Source organism: Chinchilla lanigera, unplaced genomic scaffold, assembly GCF_000276665.1.
Source record: "Chinchilla lanigera isolate Chin_1 unplaced genomic scaffold, ChiLan1.0 scaffold00079, whole genome shotgun sequence".
NCBI lineage: Eukaryota > Metazoa > Chordata > Mammalia > Rodentia > Chinchillidae > Chinchilla > Chinchilla lanigera.
The window spans coordinates 6,474,694-6,497,531 of NW_004955480.1; the positions used below are offsets into that span (position 1 = coordinate 6,474,694).

Below are 22,838 nucleotides of genomic sequence, written 5' to 3' on the forward strand. Positions count from 1 at the left end.
TCATCTGTAAAGGAAAAATGATACCATTATTATATTATTAATATTACTATTATCATTATTTAGTCAGTTGACATCAAGGGGCTACATTTTATATACACCATTGCTGGCATAAAATAAGCATTAAAAGCATGGATGATGATGATCATGATGATTAATACCAAGATCTGAATATTAGCTACTATGAGGCACATATCTCATTTTCCTGCTCATACCTCTTCCTACGTTGGTCTGCCAAGCCTACCAATAGCAGGCTTCTTCTATGTGGTGGGAGACAAGATTACCATTCACTCCGACTTCACATTCTTCCAACTCTCAGACTGAACACACAGGAGAAAGCTTCTCTCCTGCCTCAGTGACTAACTCCCAGGAGGAGCTCACCTGGGCCAGCATGAGTCACGTGCCCATCCTGTGGCAGTCACTGGGACGGATGGGATGGGATGGAATGGGATAATTACCCATGTGACCAGGGGCAGGGATGCATTGGACATTGTATCAGTCAGGGTTTACTAGAGGAACAGTATAATACAAGATAAACAAATGTACAAGGAATTACAAGTTTGGCTTACAATGGTCAGCTACAGAGTTGGATGATGAAGCGTGCAGAGGGTGTCTACACGCTGGAGATTGAAGAGCCCAGCCCCAGGCCTGGAGCTCGCTGCAGTGTCCGTGCAAGTCCATATCAAAAGACTGATGGGTCTGTGACGGAATACTGAAGAATCTACGATGTAGGCCAGAGAGCCAACACCAGGAGGCTGAAGAGTCCAGACGGAAGCCCAACAGTCGGCACCAGAAGCCAGGAGACGACCAAGCTGAAGGCGAAGACTGGAGCTCCTCAGAAGAACCAGCAGCCAGTCCTTTCTAATTCTTCTTTTTTTGCAGGCTACTCCCTCTGGGGAGGTGGGGGTCATCCTCTACACCCACACCCTCTGCATGCCTGCCTCTTGCACAGGCTCAGGATGAATACAAAGTAAGCACCCTGGATCCCTTCTTAGTTACATAGTTAACCTTCTAAGCTTCTCAAATTAACACAATAAACAACATCCCAGAAGGGTAAATGCAGGTCCTTTTCACTCCAGGATGCAGAACTGCTGAGTCACTTAGTCAAACCTCTAGACTCCCCAAGTTGACACAATGTATCAACCATAACAGACATCAATGGTATGTGGATTATGCTTTCTGAGAAAATAAATAGCTGTTTCTTCATATCCAGCTGTTATATCACTTTACGTGGTTTCCTGGCTAATCGCTTTCATCTATTTGTTGCTAAATTGTAACCTCCTGGGGACTTGCCCCTGACATGGTATTTGGTGAAGGAGGACCTTTTATAAATGGATGTTCTTGAATTGGAACTGGCTAGCTTCTGAATGGGAGCCAGATCAGAGAGCAATGGATTCTGTAGATAATACCCAAGAGCTGGAGAGGGCTTTCCTGGGAATCTCACGGGCTCCAATGTTGAGATGTTGAGGGAGCCTTTATGTCTGTCAGGAAGGACTTAGGGGTTCAGAAGAAGAAACACTGAAAATCAGGAGAAAACAGTCTTTTTCATATAAACTATGTGACTGTAGAAATCAGTCAAATTTGGAGAGAAAATTAACTTGTTTGTGGAAGGAGAAAGCTGATCTTAGTGATATCTTGTTCAATTTTATTTATTTATTGTCTTGTTCAATTTTAAAATTTGATGAACGTGCTTATTTTTCTTTTTTCTTTTTTTTTTTCTTTTTTGTGGTACCTGGAATCAAACTCAGGACCTTGTGCTTGCCAGGTAGGCGCTTGTGCTGCTGAGCTATATCCCCAGCCCTTATTTTTCTTTTTGACATTTAATCAATTCCCTTTAAATCTCTGCTCACTATCTGAGCAAAATTATAATCAGGTATTTTTTGTTTCAATGTTGCTGCATTTCTCTGGCACAACTTAGAAATTTCATGATTTCCTTTTCCACTAAATTTAAATATTCAACTTTTTCAAAAGATTGAATTGAAAACCAAAGAACAAGCTGTACGTTCAGTTCTTCCATAATGAGATGAAGGATACTGGCAAAATTTCTTAAACTCTCTGAGCCTGGACTCCTTGCTTTTACATAACACAGGTAGTGTAAACTGGGTGAATCTCACTGTAAAAATCCACCTTTAACTTCGTAAGGTACTGGCATAGCGGAAACAGTCTAGTTTTCTCCCTTCCATCCTTTTAATACTTGAACCATCCTTAGGTCTTGCTCAACACATGGCAGCCCAGCAGAGATGGCATTTCCTGGCCTTCTTCGGACTAGATGTGGCCAGAGGAGTAAGTGCGGGCCAGAGAGATGAGCAGAGGTGACGCACACACCTTGCAGGCTATCCGCAGCCTAAACACAAGTGGCTCACCCTGAACCTTCACTACCACCCCTTCTCACCAGATGGGAACGGTGACAACCACCGCAGGGGCCTTGCACCCACACAACAGAAGCCGCAGGTTAAAAATTGATGAAGGCTGGGGATGGCAGAGCTGAGCGGTCACAAGCCACTTTGGAGCACCACTACCCTTGACACGGTTACGAGAAAGAAAAAAATGTCCACCTTACTTAGCTCTCTATATTTTGGAGAATCTTTTTAAAGTAGGTTAGCCCGCACATCTCCAATTAAGGGGTTAGGATTCCCTTTTACTTCAGACCCTCTCAGCCACAGAATTAGGAGTCACTTTTACTTAAGACTCTGTCAACCACAGAATTATGATTCAATTTTACTTATGTTCCACTTACACAGCGGCTACACAGGCTTAAGAACACAGGATCTGGAATTAGCACACAAGAGAAGCCTGATGTGGTTTTTTGTAGGCCTAGAACCCGAAGCACATCACCACTTCTCTTTCGTGTGCTGTGTCTACCTATAAAACAGGAGCAATGATAAGACTTACCGGCCCAGATGGTTACAAGGGTCAGCTGAAGGAAGGTCACTGCACTGTCTTAGAAATCCTCATGAAATATTAGTTGCTAATACCATGATTGACACTATTATCAGGATCATCATCACAATTATCATCTACGTATGCCTTTGTAAAGCGGGTTTGCTGAGCATCCCAGAGTGAGGAAACCCAACATGTACAGTCATCCGTCCCAACCAGTTCAGCTCAGTGTGGTCTATGATCTAAAGAGACCTGCTGCCTTTACTTGTATCCCAGTTCCAACGTCATCTGCAGAGGGATGGAGGGTGGCATTCACTGCACCCTCGGTATCCTCTCATGGCCAGAACACCAGGAATGAGTTAGGGAGCAAAAGAGAAACTGAAAGGTTGAGCAGAGGATGGCTGCTTTTGCATAACTGTCCTCCTTATATTTTCTTCCTAATTATGAAAAAGTACCTATAACAAGAGCCTAAGGGAGACGCCTAATGGGAAAATCTTTCTCTTTTATTCAAATATAATATAGGACTAGAAGAAAAGCATCACAGTTAGTTGCTTCATATAGTTTTAGTGTCTTAAAATATTTTTATTGTTCTTCCTTTTTATTATTTTATTTTATTTTCCTATTTTAAAGAGAGAAAAAAACAAAATAACAATAAAGAAAAACAAAACAACATGAAAACAATACAGAATTTCAAAATAACATGATAGGAAATTAACAATGGTTGTTAGAGGTCCCATTCAACCCAGCTATTCCCCTTCTGGGTAGTGTTCCAGCAGAACTGAAAACACCATACCACAGCAATATGGTATGCACCCATGTTTATAGCAGCTCAATTTGCAATAGCTAAATCTTGGCAACAACACAAATGCCCATCAACCGAGGAATGGATAGAAAAGATATGATATTTTTATACAATGGAGTATTACTCAGCTATAAAGAAAGATAAACTCAAGGCTTGTGTAGGTAAATGGATGCAACTCGAGACTATACTCATAAGTGAAATAAAACAGACCCATATGTGTAAACATCATATTGTCTCACTAGTGTGAGGAAACAAGTAAATAAGACCTGAAATGTACAATAGATATTGCAAATTGGGAAGAAATCATTCAAAAGAAAAGACAAACTCTAGGGAAAAGGGAACTGCAGAGAGGAAAGAGGAAAAAAATATATGTATACACAAGATAGCTAAGATTGTTGTGCAGCTAATTTCTCTTAGCTCATTAAAAAGAAAGTCCTGTGCTAATATTGTATAGACAAGATAGCATACACATATCTTCTACTCCTTTTATTATTTTAATTGAACCCATAATGTATATATTGTAGGGGGTTAGAAAATGCAACAAAGGACAAATTTTAAATTCAAATTTTCTGGATCCCAGAGACAGGTACTGCTAACATGCTGAGATCTTCCTCTGGGTCTCGCATTGCCCCTCTCCAGCTGCCCAGGGCAGCATCTCCTCCCATCCACACCTCTGCTCAGACCGTTTCCCTGCACCGCTTTCTTCCTGCTGCCCCCTGGACCCCGCGGCACCTGCACTGACCATCCAGAGAGGGAGCCCGCAAGTCCTGACCGCTGCTAGCATTTGCTCTTATGTGCCCTTGAGGCCTAGACCCACAGAAGGCAAAACCTAAAGAGCTCCTGGCCCAGCACATCCCCAAATGCACTGTGAGGGATATTAACTGGTGTTATGACAACAACAGCAACAAAAGGAGTCAGGGCTCACCTTCGTGGGTGAAGACTGATGTCTTTATAACAAGCCTCAAACACTTCCCAAGCTGATTTCACCATGAACAGCACCCTTTGTCACATCCGTTCAGTTTCACTTCAGCATTAGGAAAGGAAACTTCATCTGCTCAGAGGGCTCAAGGGACCCGCCTAAGGTACAGTGCTGGACAGGGACACTGCTGAGCCTTGAAACTCAGGCCTGGTTTTGGCCAGTCCTCTGCTTCCCCCCGGCACACAGAGCCAGATGCTTGGCGTGATCCTGTCCATGTGCACATGTGACTCTCATGTCCTGTGTGAGAGTGGGGCTTGAGTCCCGATGTGTTGTTATGTCTCCTTCAGTTCTGACAGTGGTGCTCAGTGAGCCAGCCGGGGCTTACCTAGAAGGGGTGGAAACATCAGCTATAGCACCCATCTGGTCTTGCTGGCACAGCAGCAATTCATTTGGGACATTTCTAATTTCCTTTGAGATACTGGTCATGGAACTAGCTTCGCTATTCAAGCCACGTGACAGAGGCAGGTCAGCCCCATTCTCCTTGCTCCCACATGACCTAAAATTACCCAATGAGCATACTCTATCCCATTGGCCACAGGGATCGATCGGCATTAGGCCCATGCCCCTGATCCGGTGGAAAGAGTCAGCTTTGAGGCTTCTGTTGCAAGTGTTGGCAGAGACCAGCTCTCTCTCCTAGGCAGTGCTGCACTTAACCCTGAAGCTTCCTGTGACCATTTTGTCAAAAGTCTACCAAGAATAAAGGCATCCCATTGGAAAGCAAGCTACGAGACAGCAAGAGACAGAATCAAGACAACCTCTTCGGAAGCCTACGTCTGAAGCCAGCGATGGCTGTGGGCTTTTCAGATTCAGATACCAAGGACTTTCCTTCAAGCCAGTGTTTTAAAAGAGATTTCACCTATTTTTACTGGGCAAGAAGGATCTGGCCAAGACAGCCTGTGAGTGTGTTATTTCATAACCAGAGGCTTTTTTTCCTTTTCCCCAAAAGCAAAAAAGGGACCTTTAGGCGTGTACTAAATACGATTTTCTACTTTGGTACTGACAGACTTCTTAAAATTGACTCAGGAAACTCATCCAAGAGAAAGAAGACTGTCACTACTTGTGAAAATGGACATGATCTGACACTTTATTAGCCAGCTCCACCTTGGCAGCCTCCCGGGTCTTTGCCTTCAGAGTGTGCTAATTGGAATTTGTGTAACCTCACATACACTGCTGGCTTCAAACAGAGCAAAAGGAGCTCTGAATTCAGGGCCTGATGCATGCCTCATGCTCACTGAATTTTTCTTGAAGAATAGTTGGTCACTACTGCTTTCTGACTTTATTGTCTGGGATGTGTAAACTTGCCAAATTGCATCTTTTAGCCAGCTAGATGGGAGTAGTAATGACATGCCTGTACTTCTCTCTCTTTGTCTTCTCTGCCATTCAGAATTCTTCATTCAATTGTTTGTCACTCACTCATTCATTCATTTACTTCCTGTCTGTTGAATTCTGGAACAAAGGTTGTATAAGCTGATGGACAAGGGCACAGTGGTGAGTAGCAAAAACTCCCTCCTAGCACCTCTCACTGAGGACCTACAGTGCACCTACTAGTTGTATGGCCCAGCATTGGACATTCTGACAAAATGAACAATTCATGACTCTGCCTCACAAAGTGGGCACACTCTGCCATGGTGGGTCCCGCATAGACCACGTCCTGCCCCAGACATGCTAGGGCAGGTGAAGGTGAGGAGCCTTCGTAGAGTATTGAACAAGACCGTCTTGGAGTCAACCCCTTGATTTAGAAAGAACACTCTAGAAGAGGAAGGCATAAAAGGGGCATGAAGTAAGAAGTCATAACAAGAGTGGTCTGGAGAAAATGATTCCAGAAATTTCTAAGCAGTATAGACAGCGGGTTTGCTCTCAACTTTACAAAAGCCAAGTATTCTTACTCTTGCTGTCGTGAGCATTCCCACAAAAGGCTTATGCAAGGTGGCATTCAAGAGTCATTTCTAGAACGACAGAGTAGCTGCAGCCAACATGGGCTCCATTGTCTGTCTGTGGCCTGTGCTTAGGGAACACCTTTCATACCTCATTACATCCACAGCAGCAAGACTTTTCTCCTCCACAGAACCAGCATTGTTATTGCAGAAGACAACACATTACAATAACCAGGCTGCTCAGATTGACGTGGACCAACTTCTGTTTTTCACCAGGCAGGTGGAGGCAACCCAGCTAAGGCCAAGGGTACCTCAGGGCTTGGTTCGTTCTGGTCAGGATCTTTTCTCCTTCAGAGGGTTGTGTCTTAGGCTTCCACACTTGTGGACTGACTGATGAACATTCTGATAGTATATTCCCTAACTTCAAAAAAACACTTAGATTTCTTCCTGGTTATAGTTGAGATACACACTCATCACAGAAAAAGCAGGGAATGCACAAAAATTAAAAAATAAGGGAAAAATTCATCACCCTTAATCTTACCATCCAAGGCTACCCTGGTCATGTTTTGGTATTTTATTGACCCTTTTCTCGGATAATGTGTTTGCATGTGTACCTAAGCCTGTACATGAAACTTTAAAACAAACCTGAAACTGTGTTGCACCATCAGTTTAACATCATTTTCATCTTAACCTATTCCTTATTTTTTATCTGTTTGCTATGATGGCATTGCATGGATTGTATGTTCCTCCAGATTCTCCTAGTAATACAAGTCAGAGACAAAGAAAGATGGATGGGTCATAAACTTGACCTCATTTGCCCTTCCATTTCTGGGAACAGTGAACGTGAACAAGAACTGTCCCATCACCCACACACTGAACATCCGACAGGGTATTTAGTACGGCTCTCTGCCACTGAACTCAAGGCCTCGTGTAGTCAGAGCATGGAAATTCAGCAATGTCTGAGGAAACAGTTTGCAAAGATGCCCGGAGTGTCATTAGTGGATGTTTGGGATTTGCTAAGGTGTTGTTTGATCAGGGATACTTAGCTTGGAAAATCCTGCTTATCTCAGAATTTTGCAGAAGGTACAAGCAACAAGTTGGATAATGTTTAAAATGGTTTTTCTCCCCAGAGAATGATTGGACAAACTGAAATTCATGTAGAAAGAGGATTCAATATATTTATTTTTATCATGCTGTGGGATTGACCTTGTAAACTGCTTTATAAACTAGAAGAATGCTGTGTAAAATAACATCAGCACTCTTTATTGTACCATTTATACGGGTAGTACTGATATGTGTATCTATATTGCGATGCATTCAAAGCCTGTTTTTGGAATTTAAATACACAAAATTGTGATCTAAGCAGGTGAACTCGAAAAGCTTCAATGTCTGCTTTTGCATTCATTCGGTTCTGTTTCTATTCATGTGGTTAAAGGTCTTGATGTTCCAGCTTGGATTACTTCTCTGTCAAAATATTTCCTGAGAGAAGTATTAAGATTTGTTTTGCATTCATAAAAGAAGTATCAGGAGCTGAGGATTTAACTCAGCAGCACAGTGCCTGCCTGGCAAGTGCAAGGTCATGAGTTCGATTCCCGGTCCTGGAAAAAACCAAAAACCAAAACCAAACACCAAACAACCATAAAAGAAGTATCACTCACACACATCATCTCTGTTGGCCAGGTTGGCCAGCCAGGGAAGATTTTCAAAAGCTCTAAACAACTTGAGATTTGAGATAGACAAGATTGTCCCTTCTCAGCTCCCACATTGTTGTGGTTTCTATCTAGATACCCCTCTAAAGCCTGTACAAGCATAGGTGGGGCCCATGGAAGGTGACTGGATTATAGGGGCATCAGAGCTGACTTGCTGTTAGGAGGCATGGTCTGGTCAGAAGAGAAGGACCATTATGGGCAGACCCAGAAGGTTTTTCTCCTTTGACTCCTGCACACCATGCCTGCCCTGAGCAGCTCTCCATCACACCCCCTGCCATGCTGTTCTGCCTTCTAAGGAGACTGTAGCCAGGTGATTTATGGACTGAAAGCTGAGCCAAAATAAACCTTTCCTCCTTCAAATTGCAAGTATCAGGTATTTTGTCCCAGTGAAAAAGAGACTAGGACACTCGCCTTCTGTAGCCTGTAGAAGGAAGACAGGCCTCTGGCCGTGTGCGAGTGGTGGAGGGAGCTGCTGTTAAGAACCTTCCTGAGCAAGAGTCTTCACTTTTTAGCTAAGTTGCACTGCAACAGTGTGGGAGGCAGTTGGGTTTCAATTACTCAGAAGCTGATGTCTCCCAGTTCAGTGCCATGTGCAGCGAGGCACCTAGCAACAGCTCTCCGATGGGTAACGATGAGATTTTAATTAGCATCTTGGATCTGTCTAGAAGTCCCTTGTATGTTCATTTGCTTGATGAAGCACAGCCTGGCCTGGGACCTGTTCCAGCCTGTTTCCATAAAGGAAAGGGCAGCAGTCACACGTCCTGTGTTCTTCTGGGCCTTTTAGCACCCAATTCAAGACTTCCTGCTGGAGACTTAGTCAGTCCTCTTCTCTGAATTGTTGTTTGGGAAATTAAAGCTCCTCTCTGGTGCAGAGATATGAGTCAGAAGCACCATCCTGTGTCCTAGGATGCTGTGCTCCTGAGTCAGGGTGCTGTGACCGTCCGCACAGTCCCACAAGACAGAACACCCTCTGGACTCTTCCTGCTCCTCCACCCACACCTGAGTCACTTGCCCTGCTACTTGTCCTCATCTTCATCTCTTGAATTCCATTCCTTTCCCCTCCTTGAATTCAGCCTTTTCTTCTCCCATTGTATCCAGACTGCACTCTGTAGTCAGGACAGTGGTTCAAAAGATAATAAAAGGAAGAGTTTCAGGGGCTGGGGATTTAGCTCAGCGGCAAAAGCGCCTGCCTGGCAAGCGCAAGGTTGTGAGTTCGGTTCCCGGTACCAGAGAAAAACCAAAAAAAAAGGAAGAGTTTCAGGTCCCACAGGTCCTGAAAGGTTAAACCTTATGGGAACAAAGTGCTTTATGTAATGTACACCTAAGTTACCCAAAGTATGCATCCATGAGTTGCCCCTCTTGCAACTGAAAATTAAAAATATGACGCTGGATGGCTCCCGGACGTGCCTCATCAGCATCTCTGGGTGAGGGATGGGAGTCTACATGGTCACCACTGTTTCATAAACACACTAAATCCCAAGCTCCTTAACATGGATGCTAGACCCCATGTATACAGCACTGCATCACATTGACCTCCCTGTCCTCCCTCCACAGCCTGGGTCTGACCAGGAGCACTCCCTTTGCGTGTTCCTTCACAATCTCCTCTATTGTATGCCGTGTTAGTCATCTTCCTGTTGCTGGGACAAAATACCTAACACCTGCAATTTAAAGGAAAAAGGCTTATTTTGGCTATGGTTTTCAGAGGACTCAGTCCATAGTTGATTGATTCTGGTTCCAAGATGGAAACAAAAGGCAGAAGGGCACAGTGCTAAACAGCTGCTCAAACCATAGCAGTGAGAAAGTAGAGAGAGAAAGGAAAGGAGAAAGAAGCCAGGGACAAGGAGACACCCTTCCAGGTCACGCCCCCAGTTACCCACCTCTTCTAAGCAGGCCCCACCTCTGGAGGCCCAGACTTTAGGGGAGCATTTTATTTATTTTGTTTTGTATTTTAAAATTTTATTTTAGAAAAAAACAAAAACAATGATACAGAACTTCAAAACAATAATAGGAGATTAACAATGGTCAGTATATCGCATCTTCAAAATAGTTGCTCAGAGTATAAGATATAGGCATGAAAAATTAATCAAACAGTATAAGCATGAACTATTCTTTTTAATGAACTAATAGAAATTAGTAGTAGAATTATCTTAGCTATCTGGTGTACATATATGTATATATTTTTTCTCTTCCTTTTTTTCTCCTTTCTCCCATCTCAGTGGTTCTTTCCTTTTGAGCAGCTTCCTTCCCTTTCACTATATCTATTGTACGTTTTGAATCTTATTACTTTTTCAGGTCCTTACACTGGGGAGCATTTGAGGTCCAAACCCTAACACGTGCCTTTCTGCTCCCTCCTGCTCACGGCATCCTCCAGCTGATCTCTCCTTCTTGCCTTCCTGGTTGACATTTGCTCCTCTTTCAAAACCCAACTCCAGTATCTTCCTCACTTTGATGCCTTTCTTGCCAGGATGAAGTAATGTTTCATTCATTCAATAAATATTTACAGAATCTTTTCCACAGTCTGCGATCTAGTCAAGAACTAAGCAGACAAAATTTCCCACCTGACTATAGCTCATATTCCAGGGTAGAGAAGCAAGTGAAATTGCCAGATCATATGTTAATTCTATGTTTGATTTTTTGGAGAAACCATCTGTCGTTTTCTACTGTGGCTGCATCTTTCCCCCAAGCCATGCACAAGGGCTCCGATTTATCCACAGCCATGCCAATGTTTATTTCTCTCTCTCTCTTTTTTGAGATGTGTGTTGGGTATCTAAATGGAGAGCACTTAGTGGGTGTCAGGATATATGAGTCCGATATTCAGGTCACAGTCTATAGAGAGCCCTTCCCGGTCCTTGTTGCAGCCCCGGAAATTTATATTTGTAATCCCATGGAAAAGTTATTGGAATTCGAATGAATTAATTCCAGTCTACCACTTCCAGTGCAACCCAACTTGAGATTAAAGACACTAAGGCGTATTTGTACTTATGGGGAGCCAAGGGGTCCTATGTCCAGCCACGATACTGACTGTCTGGAACAAAGACCTCGACCCAGGGCTGAACCTGGGTTTTATTAATCCATGAAGTAGGGAGTGGTATGGGGATGAGTGACTGTGAGAGTGGCAGGAAGTACGTGAGTGCTGCAAGCTGGCATGGTAGGAGGCCTGAAATCACCTCTGGCATATGCAGAGAGAAGGATATGCAGAAAGAGTGATCTGTATAACACAACTGAGGTAGTATCTAATGTTTTGGGGTATCTAATGTTTTGGGCCTCAGTTTTGATGTGTAATCTTTTATACCCTGGGAAGTCATAGCCTCTTATCTCGAGGTTTGGACAGCATGGAGCACAGCTCTCCATCCCACCTCGGCTCACACGTTTTTTGGGGAACTATGGGGCAGGTAAACACTACCCTGTCTTCTTTACTTCAAAGACTACACATCAGCACCTTGGCTGGACGGATATACATTGCTTAAAACCAATTGAAGGGATAAGGAAAAGTCCTAGCCAGCTCTGTACATATCAATACATGGAAATAGACCTGGTTTAGCAAAACTGAAGATAATTGGTCTTCTTTCAAGTAGAGTCCCCCAGGTGGTCCTCCACAACAGTCCAGACTGAACATATAAATTTGGGAGTCATTGCAAATGGGACATGTGTAACCTCCTGAGATTAGAAGAGAAATAGTCTGTGATTTAAGCTCTGGGGCATTCCCATTCTTGAGGATAGGGATGAAGAGGAACTAAGTAGCCAAGGAGGTGAGAGGGTGTGGCCAGTGGCCAGTAGGAAGGTATTGGATCCTGGAAGGTGAGTGAAGACAACACTGCAAGGGGTAGGGAATGTTTTATTAGGTCAAATACTGGCAAGGAATAGGCCAGGTGAGACTTGGCTTTTGTTTTAACAACACAGAGGTCATCAATGCCATCGATGAGCTGTTTGCTTGGATCAGTTGAAGTGAAATCTTGATTGGAGAAAATGCAAATGAGAAGAGATGAGACATTAGTGACAATGGGAGTAAACAAAGGACTTGAGTGTTCTATAAAAGAGTGAAGAAAAATGGAGGATGTGGCATCAAAATAAGAATTTTTACTAATGATAAAAACTGTAGCACGTGTATAATGTGATAGGATCAGTCCACTAATGATGATGCAGTAGCAAAGAGAGTTGTTGGGGCAATGTGATCTTTTCTTCCCTTGTACCTTTCCCAGTGCCTCTTCAGATTTCTAGCCAACCAGTCCAAATACCACTAGACACAGTAACTGGCTTGTTTTCAGTCTCTTTGTGTATTAGATTTGCCTGTGACAGTGCTGTGTAACAACCAATTTTAAAGTCTCAGTGACTACAACAGTGCCTCATTTTATGTTTAAGGTTGGCTGTTGTTCAGCCAGTCTCAGGTGTGCTTGGGTGGGCCAGGCTAATTCCAGACTTTGAGTTGTAGTACATCCTACTCCATGTGTCCCTCTTTCTGAGCCAGTGACTTCCCTGCACAAAGACTAGAAGCACAAGAGGGCAAGCCAACACATCTACAAACACATTTAAAACTTTTGCTTGCAACAAGTGCACTCACATTCCATCGGCAAAGCAAGTCAAGCAGCCTGGAAGGGCCCTAGCAGAAAGATGAGGGAAGGACAAAAAGGTGAACAAACCACTTAGTCTGCTACACTCCACTCGCCTAGAAGATTCTCAATAGAATGGTCTCATTTATTCTGTTTTTCAGGGGCTAACACCGTGCCAGGCGTATAGTATGGGCAACAAAAACATTAAACCGAAACAATATTATCAGCTTTTTTCCTAAATAATCCTTTTTCTGTCCTTTTAGCTCTTTGGCCTCTGGATCCAGAATGATTTGGGTTGGAATCCCAGAACTCTCACATTTTAGCTCAATGATTGCTGCCAATAATATCAGTAACAGTGTAAAATAATATCCGATGGCATTTCTTGAGTGCTTCATGTGTGCTAGGAATGCTGTCAAAGATTTCAGGTTTATTATGTCATTTAACACCCCCAAAAAGCTATGAGGTATGCATTACTCTCCCCATGTCATAACTAAAAGGAGGCTCAGAGGTGTAGTACCTTATTCAAGGTCACACAGCTAGAAGGAGAGGATCTATGATGTGTATCCAAGTCCAGCAGGCTCTGGACTCAAAGCTATGTGGCCCTTAGAAGTGAAGTTAAACCCACTATAAAATAGGACTAAGCATGAGACTGTTCACTGTGCAGGATTGTAAAGCTATTAACTGAAAAGTCACATGGAAATTTCCTGGCCCAGTGAATGTCATATTCTGGGCAGTCAACAGATATCATTTCCCTGTTAACCTTTCCATTTCCTTTCTGACTTCTGCTGTACAACTTGATGGAAACTTTCCTCAGGATCTGGTGCTCATGAGCCATCAGGTACATTCTTATGAAGCCTCTCCTACTCAACTTTTAAGACTCAAAGGACCTCTGCTGAAACTTTCTCTGAGGTCAAACCATTATCAGTGGATTTCTAAAACTTTTGGGAAGACCTCCTGACTTGTTCAGTGTTACTCTTGGCTGCTAAATTATTCATGCTCCTTAATGGGTTCTGGTCAGCCTGCTCCTGAGAAAGTGGATTTATAAGTGAGGCTTGGGCCAGTCTCTCATGTGTCAGTGCAGTAATAGGTGGTGAGTGTCAGCAAAGGGTCACCAAGTGACCTGGGAGGGTCCAGGCCCAAAAGCGTGAGTCTGCTCAAAATTTGCTGAACAATTCCTGATGTCGAAAGAAGGATGAGGGAGGTTGTGTCTCCAAAAACAAAGGGAGTTTCATTGGAGGGGAAGGAGTGAGAATGAAAAACCACTCAATAAGTACCTACTGTGTGCCACTTCAGAAATGTATTCCTATTTGATCCTCACACAAATGAGGTCTGGGATAGATGACAGAAAACCCAACTGGAGTTAGTCCAGGGTTGGCCTGCATTTCAGAGACCCTGACTCCTCTTACTGCCAAACTCAGACTCTGGTTCAAGATGGCTGTTGGAAAGAGGATTGTCCTACAGGAAGTGGCATTTCTTAAATCAGTCTGGCCAGATGTTGGTCACATGGCCACTCTGAGCTGGAGGGGAGGCTGAGGTATGTGACAACAGGCTCACTGAGGAGCTAGGGATTCCATTTCTAAGGGCAAATGAGAGAAGCAGATAATTTCACATCAACAATCTCTCCTACAGGGAAGAAGAAAGTCAAGGTCTCTGGCATTGCAGAATACCCTATCTCTTGTGGCTCTACCACACTGCCTCTCTCATAAGAAACTGTTGACATGCAAATCTCCATCAGGCTGAAGGTGGCCATGGAACCATAACTAGGAAGTCGGTTTCCCTGGATGGTTGCTTTGAGCCAGGCAGCATGCTGCATATCATATATTATCCCATCCTTCAGTTAGTTTATAAAGCAGGAGCTTTATCCTCTCCATGTTCAAATGAGGACACTGGGGCCCACTGAGATTGTATAGCTTGGCTAAGACTGTAGCTATCAACTAGCAGCCAGGCACTTACATTGTATGGATTCTGTACAGCAGCAAATAGGATTGCACTTAATGTGCTGCATACTCCAGAGCAGAACCTCTTCACTGTTACACTGCTCTGTTCATATGGGCTTCCTTTCAGGGACTCTCTCTGCTAGTTCTTCTTTTGGAAGTTCTGTTCCTTTAATTTCTCCCCACCCCTTACATAGTCTTCCACAGTAGACATCTGAGTGCTTGGGGAGCTACAAAATACATACACTAAGATCCTGCTCTGAGAAATCTCCCCTTTCAGTTCAACTTCTAGTACCTAAATGTCCATACTAAGATACAAAAGGCTGTAACAGTTTTTTTTTAATTGTAATTAAAAAATTTTATTTGACTTTCAGTTCTGGAAGTCCAAGAGCATGGCACTGGCATCTAGCAAGGGCCTTCCCAAGCTGTATCATAACATGGCAGAAGGAAGTGAGCGTGTATGAGACAGAGAAGAAATCAGCTAAATTCACTTTTTATATCAGTAACCTGCTCCTGTAATAATTAACCCACTCCTACAACAGCTTTTGCCAAGTGGTCCAACATGTCCTAAGAAGACAGGTGGAGGTGATAATGGTGCTATCTTCAGGGAGCAGCTATGGTTCAAATGCTGTTCTCTAAAATTCGTGTTGAAACTTGATCCCCAATGTGATACTGTTAAAAAAAAAAAAAAAAAAAAAGGACCTGAGCCAGGGATACAGCTCAGCAGCATAGTGCCTGCCTGGCAAGTGCAAGGTCATGAGTTTGATTCCTGATACCAAAAAAGGAGGACCTTCACAGGGTGACTAGGTCACCAGTGCTCTACCCTCAAGAATGGGACTAGTGGCCCCATAAAAGGACTTGAGATAGTCTATTTGGCCCTTTTTACCCTTTTTCCATGTGAGGACACCGTGTGTAATTCCTGCTAAGTGAAGAAACAGCAAGAAGGCATCATTTTGGAAACAGAGAACAAGCTCTTACCAGACATTAAATTTGCCAGCACCTTTACCTTGGACTTTCCAGATGCCAACTCTGTGAAATAAATTTCCATTATGTATAAATTACTCAATCTGTGGTACTGTGTTACAGCAGCACAGACTAAGACAGGAGCTAAGGGATACTTAATAAAAGAAATGAAATTCCTTATATCTTTCTTTAGTTGCTTAAAGTAAAGCTCAATTAGTTTGAGTTATGCCATTTTCCTTCCATCTTGTCCTTTCTTCTGAGCTCGTATCCTTAGCCTTTCTCTAGCCTCCAGCCTCTTCCTCCACCCCATTTTGCTCTTTTTTTTTTTCCCTCTTCTCTTCTTAAGTTATTTTGGGGAAGAGTGGGGCACACATCCATAATTTCTCCTCTCCATGTTCCATTCTCTCCCTAACCACAGAAATTTATATTCTTTTCCCAACATTTATAAATACTACCAAATGCTCTGGACTTTTTCCCAGCCTACAATTAAGAATCTACCTCTTTATTTCTCTGGCTAGAAGGTAACGTTCATTATGTATCAGATGTTACTGTTTATTATCATCTCACTTAGCTCTCAATACAACCTTGGGGGGTTGATATTATTGCTATTCCCATTTTACACATAGGGAACTGAGCTCCAGACAGATTGAATTATCTGTTCATGTTCTCAGCTGGGTGGTAAAAAAGCTGGATCTCCAACTTTGGGGCTTAAGCTCTTATTTCTCCTTTGAAAACACTCTATACTGGGAGAGCAGGAGTGAAGTAGGATTTAGGGCTGGGGTCCTAAGTAATATGGTGGCAAATTGAAATCACCCTGATGGAGAAAATGAACAAGGAATAATTATGAAAAAATCAATTATGTGATGTCAGCATGGGTTACACAGATGAGGTCAGAAATCCTAAATATGAGTTAGTAGTATTTGACAAGGGCTATGATGGCTGGGTTAATATGGTGTTGTGAATGCAAAGGATATAGGCTAGAGATGAAGCAGGCCAGGAGCTTAAAGATGTCACTAAGCAGGTAATTCAAATGACTGACCAAGGCGCCTCTCTCCTAAGAAAGGAGAAAGTCAGGAAGAAAGATCATTGGAGTAGGAGAAGAAAGAAGGGTCAAACTCAGAGAATACAGCAAGAGGAAGGAAACAGCATGGAAAAAGTAGATGTGACAGCAGGCAAGTGTCCTAATGAAGTAGTCCCAGGACTGCCCTTGCCCTGTGTTATAGTTGATACATTGTGACAACTTGAGAAATCTAGGAGTTTAACCAAGTAACTCAGCAGTTCTACATCCTGGAGTGTAAAGAACATGCCTTTACTGCTCTAGGATGTTGTTCACTGTGTCAGTTTGAGAAGTTTAGAAGGATAACTAAGGGACTGAGCAGGGGGTGGGGTCCTTATTTTGTATTCATCCTGAGCCTGTGCAAGGGGAGGGCAGGAAGATGGTGTGGGTGCTACACTTGCACTAGGGCGGGTAGCCTCCATACAATATAAGGGAGGAAACGAGGCTTCTCTCCACCCCTCCCATTTTGCCCTTGCTGCTTTTGCTGTCTTCTACCACCTTGAAGTGTTGCCCCTGTGCCCTGCCACCCTGCCTTGGAGCCATGAACTCCAAGGACTGAAATGATTATGATTATGGACTGAAACTTCTACAAACTGTGAGCCAAATAAACCTTTCCTTCCTTAATTTTGGTGTGAGGTATTTTGTCTCAGCAATGAGAGAAAAGTAATAAGACACCCTGGTCACAGTCATGAAAATTCACACAAATGTGCAGGAAGGAAAGTTTAATGGTTCTGAATTTTCTCAAAATTCTTCAAACTACTTTTATGACCCAAAATGACATATTACCTTCCTTCCACAAAGAGAAGAGACAGCTCTTTCAACTCTTCTTGAGGATCCTATACTAATTATGAAGACTTGAACTTCCTAAGGCCCTTACATCTCACTATTACATTTCAATATTACACTATTGCATTGGTGTGATGGTTAATCTCTACTACCAGTTTGACTGCATTGAGAAGCACTCACTGTGAATTATAAAGCACACTCTGGGCGTGCTTGTGAGGGAGTTTCCAGAGATGATTGCCATGGAGGACAGAAAACTGAGGGAAGAGACCTGCCCTGAACGCAGCCAGCACCATCCAACAGGGTGGACGCCCGGAAGTCACAAAAGCAGAAGGAAGAGGAATCCCACCAGTACAGGTTCTGTGGGACTTTCCCTCTGCCTTTCAGCTGCCTTGAGGTGAGCAGCTTTGCTCCATGACACCATTGTGCTCCACCTCAGGACCCGACCAATGGAGCCGGCAAACTCTGAACTGAACCTTCTAAAACCGTGAGCCAAAATAAACCTTTCTCTTTTAAATTATTTTTCTCAGGTATTTTGTCACAGCAATGGAAAGCAGAGTGGCACAATTTATAAGCAAATAGTGGACCTCAGGTTTGATAAAGGAAAAGGATACAGAAAATGTTCTTCATAATGATGAAATAAAAAACATGTCATTAATTTTCCACAGAAACAAATTTATATCTGTCAGTAGGGAACAGGGAAATAAATTATAGCACCTCTAATACAGTGACATCTGAAGCAACCAAAACTAAAACTGAGAAATGTCTTTATGTCTTTATGCTATGAGTTCTAAAATCTATTAAGTTAAAAAATAAAGATTCAAATAAACATGTATGTATATAAAAGAGCGTGCAGAATATAATATGATATAAGATATAATACAATACAATAAACTTTCTTATTTATGCATACACCACTCCTGGAAGGTTATATAAATAGCATTCCAAAGGTGCATGGAAAGGGAAGGCAGAAGATAGTGGGCCTGGCACCCTTAGAAAACCAGGAGCTGTGTAACCAGAAGCCATGTAACCAGATCTCAGCCTAACAGAGCAGTTCAGGGAGACCCTGGTAGGGACTGTTTCGGGATTTTGGTTGTAGAACATCATGACTAAATATATACATGCTGAAGTGCCCTTAGACATTGCATACCTGCAATGTGGGACCTTCTCTGCTTCCTCCAACCTGAAACCTGACCCTGTGTTAATCCTGGAGTGAGCACCTAAAAAGAGTTTTCACATGACAGGTAGGACTCATGTGAGCATGTTTGAAATAGGTGAGGCCCTTAAAACCCCCAATCCAGGGACTTTAGTTGTTAATCAAACAGGAATAGCCAGGTGTGGTGGGGCACATCTGTAATCCCAGTACATGAGGCTGAGGCAAGAGGATCGTTGCAAGTTCAGGCCAGCTTGGGCTACAAAGTGAGCACGAGGCCAGCCTGAACTGCATAGCGAGACCCTATCTCAAAAAGACAAAAGACAAAAAAAACGGGAATGACATTTGGGTTCATTCTTTCACCAAATGCTTGTATAGTATCAGGATATATTAGATCAGGAACTAAATTTTCTACTCTACACTTGTAGGAACTCCATACTCTGAGATAACTACCAACATCAATATGTAGTTTAAAAGAAAATTTAATGGAATCACCAATGCCGATTATATGGAATAATCTTTTCAAGAATAGTTTGTTTTTTGTCATGAAAAACACCCCTTGTAAGATTTGCCTCATGTTAGAGGCTTAATTCTGTTGAAGAGAAAACAAAATCAGTCTTCTATCAGTTGAAATATTAGGTGTACAGAAAGCAGTTAACATAGAGGGTTTGAGAATGCTTGTTTTTAGAATGGATTGCTTGCAAGATTGGCCCTCAGCTAATATCTAAAAAATTACCCAATTTCCAGAGGTATCCCACTGTTTAGATTGATAAGAACTGCTTACCATGCCTAAAATGTTTGTGCAAATAACATGGTTAGCACTGAGCTCGTGCCTACCTTCTGAGAGTTCAAGACTTTGGAACCCACCAAGTAAAAGCTGACTTGAATGCCCCCCAGTAAAAACCTTGGATGCAAAGATTTTAAAGAGCTTCCTTGCTAGACACATTTTAAGTGTTGTCACAACTTCTCACTAGGTGGATTAATCCCCTAAGAGGGGACCATTGAATGATTGCTCCTGGCTTACTTTCCAGATTTCACCCATGTGCCTTTTTGCTTCCTTAGCTAACTTTGCTTTGTTTCCTTTTGCTGTAAAGAACCATAGCCATGAGTATGAATAATGCTGACCCTCTGTGTCCCATAATATACCAGCAATCCTAGGTGTGGTCTTAAAGCCTCTAGCACAGTATATTGGGTAAGTACTATAAGAGACAAGCCCTAGGAGGTGAGGGGCTCAATGCAGTAGTTTATTTCTGGCTCATGTAAAAGTAGCTGTCAGTGTGCCCGGTGGGTGAGTGGCTCCACCTGCTCATTCAGGGCTTCGATAGCTTCCATCGTGGACTTCACCTTCCTCTAAGTCTTCTGAATCTTCTCCACCAAGTCTGCCGATAGTAAAAGAGAGTGTGAGAAAACACCCTTTTTTTCTTTTCTTTTTCTTTTTCTTTTTTTTTTAAAAGACCAGTGATTGAAGCCAATACTGAGGATTACACTGAGTGATCCTCCTGCCTCAGCCTCCTAGAGTGCTGGGATTACAGACATGTGCCACCACTCCTGGCACATATCCTCTTCTTAACTTTAGCACCCATGTTGGCCCCAAGATGACACGCATCTCCTGATCTATCCAACTTCCACTGACAACTACAAAGCATATGCTGCCTCTTAAATGCAAAAAGCTAAGAAATGTGGTCTCTGCTCTGTGGCTACTCCCTGTAGTAACTGGATGACATGCAACAGTCCTGTAATAGTCCTTATTCCGAGCCTACTCTGCACTCAGCTTCCTACCTAGTGCTGAGGAGCAGCACACAGAGCGAGGCTGTTCTTGCATGTGTGGAGATTGACCTGGAAAAACACATTGCTCACCCCAAGGATGAGGAGCAAGGCTCATTTTTTTTCAGGAAGTCTTCTTTCCTATCAGGCCCCTGCTTCTGTGTTTCCATAGTAACTGATGCTGAATCCTCTGATAGCACTGATCAGAGTGCATTGAAACGTGCCATTTTCTCGTTTGACTCTGCCGAATTGTATTTTTGAGGTCGCAAATTCAGGTGACTCAGTGCCCAGCATGGAACCCGGCCCATCCAAGATGTGCTGTGACTCATGAGTGAATAAATGACTCACTGAGGCAGTTGAGCGATGGCCCATGGAGTGAGCACGTACTTCACAGCTAATCTCTGCCCTTGCAAATCTACTCAACTTCTCTGAAACTCAATTCCTCATTCTTAAAATAGGAAGAAAAATACTAATTTTGCAGAGTTGCCATGGGGATTTTCTGAAATTATAAATGTGTATCTAGCACCTGTCCTTATACCGGGCACACAGCAGAGTCTATAAAAAATAGTTTTTGTTATTAACACAAAGTACAGCCAATGAGGTACCAATTTCAATGTCACTTATTCCAGATACACTCATTAGGCTGCCCTAGAAACCATTAGAAGTGACCAAATCCTGTGCACTGTGGAGGGGAGGCGATGTAGAGAAAGTAAAGTGCATTTCATTGTGGAGTCTTTCTGGGAGGAGGAAAGGATTTCTCCCCTCCACCTTGACACAGAGAAAGCTGGGTTCATGACTCTCCAGGTGGTGCTCACTCTCCCAAGGCTTCACAGAGACCAAGCTCATCTCACTCTTTGATAACGACATTCTCCAAGAGAAAGTCCTGAGTCCTTCATTTGCTCTTTCACACCTTCTCAGAGTGTGCACCTTGGGCCAGGCAGTGAGGCTGTACAGTGATGGCAGAGGCTTAGATTTGGATGGGAAGGAGATGGACGATAAACCAATTGTTAGACCATAGGGAGACACTGAAAGATAAGATCTTAGGTGGTGCCCTGGATATATAGGTACTCCTTCTTCAAGGTCTGCATTCTCTAGGTAAATTGTTGTTAAGTTCATTACTTGTATCACCTCTAGGAGTGCCATTTGGACTTCAGCAATCATTTTAACATTTTGTAATTATGCACATGTATACATGTATGCACATACACACACCCCAAAGTTCTTCTCATATATTATCGCTGATTGCTTTATAATTATCTATGGTTTGCAACTTTTTTTAGATGGGGTCCCATTACATTTCCCAGGCTGGTCTCAAGCTTGTGAGCTCAAGCAATCTTCCTGCCTCAGTCCCCCAAGTAGGTAGGACAATAAATGTGTGCCATGTGCCCAGGTTCAACCTTTTTTCCTTTTTTTTTTCTTTTGGTCTTCTTGAGAGGGTTTCACTATGCAGTTCAGGCTGGCCTTGCGCTCACTTTGTAGCCCAGGCAGGCCTCAAACTCACAGTGCTCCTTCTGCCTCAGCCTCCCGAATGCTGGGATTACAGGTGTGCGCCATCTCACTCGGCCTTCCTTACACTGTAATATTATGTGCGCTTGCTGTGATTTTTTTTTTTTGAGCTGATTTTTTAAAATTCTGTTTCTTCTCAACTTTTTTTTAGCACAATCGAAACATGTTGTGTTTTTTCTAAGCTGTATGTTAGGGAAACCACAGTGTAAACACCGTTTTTCTCTGGTAGAAGAGAAAACCTCCTGGTTGAAGGTAAACCTCCACCAAGCTCCTGAAATGACCCTCACCCTCCAAGGAACTCAAGGAGACAGTTCAGAAACCATGGGTGAGCAGTAGTAGGAATGTGAATCAGAAATCACCAGCAGCCCAAGCGCTGCCTTGCAATACAGATTCCTAACAGCCGGGTCCCAGTCCCTGGCTCCTCGTGCCTCCCGAGCCTCTGTCCTGTCTGACTCAGCAGTTTCTTGACATCGTTGCCTCAGTCTTTGTCCACAATGTAGAAGCCACTGTCTCATCTCTACAAGCTGAAGGTGCCCTCATTCACTGGGTGCAAGTACTATGCCCCAGTCCCCACCTCTCCCTTCCCTCCCACTCCTGAGGAGAACCCATCTCCATGGCCCACTCTTCTCAGGGATTTTAATCCTTTATCCACTGCCATTCCTGGGATTTCAACCTCTGCATTTTCCATGACGGGGAGGGGGGGGGGGTTCAGTCCTTCCTGTCTTCATGCAGCTGTGCTCTCAAATCTCTCATCAAGCAAACCTTTCCTGAGTCTGTGTCTCCATCATCTGTAGCCCAGGCTTTCTCCTCTGAGCTCCAGACATTTACCTGCTTGCCTTGGTGTCTCCTCCACACGGACATCTAGAGGCAAATGGAATTCAGTAGATCCG

The 22,838-nt window shown here is 43.2% G+C and overlaps 1 protein-coding gene across 1 annotated transcript in view; it reads left to right on the forward strand.

Annotated features, from left to right (window-relative positions):
* The window catches only part of Fam184b (family with sequence similarity 184, member B), a 103,942-nt gene that overhangs the window by 26,564 nt on the left and 54,540 nt on the right, over positions 1-22,838 (forward strand). The window lies entirely within an intron of this gene.